The sequence below is a fragment of the Hypomesus nipponensis genome, chromosome 6 (genome assembly GCF_054491055.1).
Source record: "Hypomesus nipponensis isolate SF chromosome 6, ASM5449105v1, whole genome shotgun sequence".
NCBI lineage: Eukaryota > Metazoa > Chordata > Actinopteri > Osmeriformes > Osmeridae > Hypomesus > Hypomesus nipponensis.
Window position 1 is genome coordinate 3,596,956 of NC_140366.1, and position 5,985 is coordinate 3,602,940.

Below are 5,985 nucleotides of genomic sequence, written 5' to 3' on the forward strand. Positions count from 1 at the left end.
ACCAGAATGAGGCCCCTATATCACCCCAACGCACATCATGACACGCACACAAACCCACGCCAGGTGCACTGACACAGAAGTCCACAGAGCCACTCTATATGATCAGTTTAAACATGTGACTCACCATCATCAATAGGGCTTCTCAGCTATTGGGAGTAAAAGGTGATGCTGGGACTGTAACTGACATTCAGTTAGATGTTTGTAATTTTATTGTTGGTTAGTTAATATAATCTTGTTGGTCACCCAGATTGTGTATGTTGTGTAGTTTAATCGGACCAGAGAGTCGGCTGTGTGACACAGCCTGACTGAGCTTGGTCGACAAACAAGGGAGACGGACGAGGGATGACCAAAATAACAGTTATTTATTATAACACTAAGTTAACGAATAGCCAAAGTCATTATCCAAGTGAAAAACAGACGTCTGCAACCGCGAAGGGATCTCCCTCGAACTGGAAGAGTAGTCTAGATATAACCAGACCGGACACAGGTGTGGCTCATCAGGCCTGATGACCCATCACTCCAACAGGACACCTGAAAGACAACCAGCAATAAAGAGAGAAGACACCTAGGGGAGTGGAGGGTCGTCACACCCCCACCCATAAAAAAAAAACTTTCCCACCTGGAACCGCCAACCTAAGTCAACCCCGCCACCTAGTAACTCCGGTTCCCAGAGAGACGCTTTTGGAAAGCAGAGAGACAGACAGAGCAGGTAAAACAAAGACAAATGAATACAGAACTTAAGAGCAAAGTGCTCTCGACAAGGCATCCACCACTATATTTTCAGAGCCTTTGATGTAACGGATGTCCAAACAGTAGGTTTGCAAAAACAAAATCCAACACATCAACCTGCGGTTTGGACAAAGCACCGAGTGCAAAAGGGTGATCGGGTTGTGGTCTGTGTAGACCACTAGAGCAGGGGTTTTCAAAGTGGGTGCCATGACGCATGCTCAGGGGTGCCGCGGAATGGCCCAAGGCTTTATCATTTAATGACGTATTGACAGCAGATGGAGGAGTGCAGGTTGGCGCAATGGACACGTTTTTAAAGAGAGTGCATCCACCTCCACAGGAAACGACATTGGAATCAAATCCAGCAAAGAAAAAAGTTCGGCATTATAACAACTTGTACCTCCAGTATGGGTTCACTTGGTGTGGTGAGGTATGCCCCAAACCAGTACGCCTGGTCTGCAGGGAGACGTTGGCTAATGCAGCCATGGTGCCTAGCAAGTTGGCAAGGCACCTGGAGACCAAGCACCCGGCATACCAGACCAAAGACGCTGAATATTTTAAAAGACTGAAAACACAGAATACAACACAGAGTGAACGAATGCTTTCTGCCGTGCCTGTGTCTGAGAAGGCGCAAAAAGCTAGTTTTTTTAGTTGCCGAGTTGCTCGCTAAATTGAAAAAGCCACACACCTTTTTCAATTTAGTTGAAAAAGGTGGCTTCAAGTCGCTTTTGGTGGCTTCAAGTCGCTTACTTAGCTGACATTTTTGCCCACATGAATGAGCCAAATGCGAAAATGCAGGGGAGGAACTAAACTATTCTGTCAGCAACAGACAAAATCAATGGATTTAGGTCAAAATTAGCTCAGTGGCGACAAAGAGTGGCAAAAAAAAAAAAACATTGACATGTTTCCACTGACAGCTACCAATACTACTGACAAGTCTGCAGTTTTTTTTTTAAATTCAGTATCTGAACATTTATCTGCCATGGGGAAAAACTTGAGACCTATTTCCCCCACAAAAACGAGGAATTTGATTGAGCCTCCAGCTCAAGTCTTATACCCGCAACCTCTTGTTTTACTCTCTCAAGAGCCACTTTCTCTCCCTCCATCTGCAACAACAGCAATTCCCTGTTCTGGTCAAAAGAAAACCTAGCTTCCATAGCAACAGGTAAATCAGCATAAGTTTTGTGATAATCCCTGCATCTACCAAATGCGTTTTTATGCTAAACCTTATGTCCTCTTTCGACCTCTTATTCCCGACCTGCGCATGATAATGCTTCGCGATTTTCAACAGCTGGTCTCTAGAACAGCTGGTCTCTAGAACAGCTGTTCAACAACTCCTCTGAAGGAGCTTTGAGAAAATCCTCCACACTGGCCATCAGAACAATCTGTCAACACAATCAGAAACCACATCGCCACTGAACTCACAGCCTTGCCAGTCAACCGGTGCTACCGAGGCCTGTCCCTCAAAATTGCCTATCCAAAAATCTAAATAATCTCCCCCCCTTGTCTTCAGGCGCTCCTGTGACGGGCTCCTTAAAACACCAAGCCCGATAGTCCGGTAAGGCAACCAGAAACTGGCGACCTCACGCCGCAACTACGGAGTGTCCCCGAGCAAATGCTACTAACAACACCACATTAACCACCCCCCAAACGAATTCCAAAGGGAAGACGCTCTTATCCTACCAGGGACAGAACACGGCAACTCACCACTGACGTGACTACAGGATAACAGATCTCAGCTGCACACAACCGATAACAAGATAGCCCTTCAACCAGTACAACTGCCCGTCTACACAATACACAATGCTTATTCAAATACCAAAACTACTCACCGCACTCGTCGCTCTCCCAAACAACCACCACTCACAGCCACTGCTGCTACCACTACTAAACACTAACCTCTGACGCCACACCCAAAAGGTCAAACACATCCCGAACGAGCCCCCATGTGACGCAGCCTGACTGAGCTTGGTTAACAAACGAGGGATGACCAAAATAACAGTTATTTATTATAACACTAAGTTAACGAATAGCCAAAGTCATTATCCAAGTGAAAAACAGACGTCTGCAACTGCGAAGGGATCTCCCTCGAACTGGAAGAGTAGTCTAGATATAACCAGACCGGGCACAGGTGTGGCTCATCAGGCCTGATGACCCATCACTCCAACAGGACACCTGAAAGACAACAAGCAATAAAGAGAGAAGACACCTAGTGGAGTGGAGGGTCGTCACAGCTGCTATACTCTCACAGGCTATTCTTGCAAGGAGCTGAATATGAGCTCTGCCCTAGCCCGGTTGCCCACATGACTATTGTTAGTTGTGCATTGACTGAGAGTCTGGAAAGAAATCAATTCAAGAAGAGTTTCAATATCCTATGAAAAGTTAATATTCAGCCCTTATTAATTACATCTCTGCAGTTGGTGTGTGTAGCAGAGAGGCTAGAGAGACTGACTTGTTACCTTATGCTCGTGAGTTCAAATCCCCATTCAGCCCATTGTTGTTGGCCAAGTATGAAGTTGTTTTGCCTTCTTGTTGTCCAAGTCTCGATCTTCTACAGTGTACATGTTTATAATATTTTGCCAATTTGCTGAGGAACCCGCATCGCTGCTTGCAGCTATATTTAGGGTTTCTCCGGTAGGAGGAAACCTATTGTTTTTGTTAGTATTCTTATTATTATATTTCTCCGCTAAATGGCCCAATAGCTCAAAGAGTCCTGGACCCGATTTTATTTACATTTACATTTAGTCATTTAGCAGACGCTCTTATCCAGAGCGACTTACAGTAAGTACAGGGACATTCCCCCCGAGACAAGTAGGGTGAAGTGCCTTGCCCAAGGACACAACGTCATTTGGCTCAGCCGGGAATCGATCTAGCAACCTTCAGATTACTAGCCCGGTTCCCTATCCACTCAGCCATCTGACTCCAATTTGGCCCAATGATACAACAGGTCACTCATTACCCCCACACGGCTAGTGGCCCATATGCGCACATAGGTGGCGCTATAAAACACGCCCAAAGTCTACGTGATTTCCCCAGCGCCCCATTACTGCAAAATGCCTGAAAATTGGTATACATGCCTTATTTCTCATGGGGAACAAAAAAGCCTCAAGGACCCATATCAGACTTATGAATTTTCTTGTACTATCCAAATTTGGTACAACCTTCAAAACCCTTCTCCTCATGAACCATAGATCCAATCGACTTGAAATTTGTTCCAGATGTAAAAAAAAATATTTTTATAAAAAGTCAAATTGAATAAGAAATGCAATACAAAATGGCTGAAAGGGGTGTATTTATGTAAATGTCCATATTGCCTCAATATCTTTGTGTCAATAAATCAAATATAATTTTGACTCATGGTTTTTCAAACCTAATAGGGTTCAAGATGACATCACTCTGAAGTACCATAAACAATTTCACCTTGGTATGTATGATTGAATTCAATTGAATTGCTCCACAGCGCGCGCTTCAAATTGTCACAGGCTCATCCAGCTCCTTGACACTAGGGTGACCACCTGTCTCGCTTTGCGTTGTGTTGCACAGCATTTTGACCCCTTGTTCCGCACGTTGCATATTGAAAATGCTGTGCGATACAGCGCAAAGAGGGACAGGTGGTCACACTACTTGACACGCGCGAGCTTGGTGAGACGCACACACATTCTTTCTGGAAATGGTGTGCTGAGCAAGCCCCCACCCTTGGTCTTTAGCTCCTGTTTCATTTCGCTTCCAATCGCAGCTCGCCGTTACGAATATAAATTCTTTTTCGGCGGCCTTTGTTGTTTTCAACTGTAATCGCTTGATAGCCGGTTTGGAGGCAGCCACGTTCGATAAGTCCTATTTTTACACATTTTAAGCTAGAATCAATGATTTAGTTCATGAAAGTATGCTACTCTTGAATTATGGTGAAGGTTTGAGCACTTTGAGACCTTTAGATCGTGAGTTTGAAGTGACGGAAAACCGAACTCGAAAAGTAGCTAGCTTTTCCCTCTGTGTAATTAGTGAATCATGTAGCATCTTGGCAAATTCATCAAAAAGGTAGAGGAGGGCAGCTTTTAGGAGAACAAGCGATTCCCCACAGACCTGTCGGCTCAGAATTTTGATTTGGCCCGTAAAAGTCTTTGTAATAAGCCTTATGCGCCAGGGAGACTGCATAGACTTAGGCGGCAGCCATGTTTAGGTCGCGTCATGTTCATAAGTTCACCAATTCACAGTTCGGTCAACACCAAAAATGTTGAGGAGGGTAGCCTTCAGGAGATGTGGGAATTGTGCTTTTAGCCAGATGCTCCGATTATTTTTGTGATTTGTGGAAAGTTAGACTGCGTCCCGGGGGTACATTGTTTTGACTTGGCCTCAGAGACAGACTCGGCTCGCTCACTGGCAGTGTCAAACAATATTGTATTTCACTCAATTTTACTCCTAAAACGTCAGGGAGGGCTGCTTTTTGTAGACAAGAGCCTGCTGAAGATAGCCAGTATATAGGATATTTCAAAACAAATTCATTTGTCAATTGCCTGAGAAAGCGACCTACGTTAGCCAGGCTAGTTTCACTCAGTCAGCCTATTTAAAGTTCTCTGACAGTCGGAGTCACTGTTTACAGGCAAAGGTCGAGCTGGTCTTTGGTCAGGTGTGTATATTGATTAGTTTAGAGATAAATACTCTTGCCAGAGCCTGAAATCGAGCCAAATGTTTTGAGTGACTTTGCATGGCCGGGTCTCCATCAGGTCACCACATTTGGATTCAAGTTCAAGTAATGCCACTGCATTTCATAGTCAAAACTGTAGTTTATATCAAGTGTAGATGTAAAAAGCTGCTCAACAGAGTTCAACAGAGGATGCTGAGAGAAAAACAGATCCCTTGCTGGACAACCCCCCTCTAGCTGGACAGCTTCTCTTCAGCCCTGACCCCAGGACAGCTTCATCCAGCTGGCCTGCCCTGACTGCCTGCCTGCAGGCCCTGCTTGCCCCCTGCCTGCCAGCCCTCCAGAGACAGACAGTCACCCCACAGACACAGTAGCTCTGCAGACTGCTTTTTTGAAAATATTGATGAAAAAGGACAAACCAGTAATTTTTACTTTGATGAAAGTCTACATTTGTAATACTTTCCATGTCCCAGCATGCCAAGCTGCTGACTTTTAGTGTCTTAAGTAATGAAACCAGTTCAAGTGAGTGCTTCTTGGATGATTTGTGCTCCACATCAGTTCATCTAACACATTTGCCTTTGTTTCCATGGGATTCATGGAATTGCTAGTTTCTGCTCCAC

The 5,985-nt window shown here is 44.8% G+C and overlaps 1 long non-coding RNA gene across 1 annotated transcript; it reads right to left on the reverse strand.

Moving 5' to 3' along the window:
- Positions 1-517: 517 nt before the first annotated feature.
- On the reverse strand, positions 518-1,154 carry LOC146286430 (uncharacterized). Its single transcript, XR_014758432.1, has 3 exons — positions 1,127-1,154; positions 620-678; positions 518-531 (listed from the first exon to the last, which is right to left on the reverse strand). It is a non-coding gene; the product is annotated as an uncharacterized LOC146286430 (long non-coding RNA).
- Between the last annotated feature and the right edge of the window lie 4,831 nt (positions 1,155-5,985).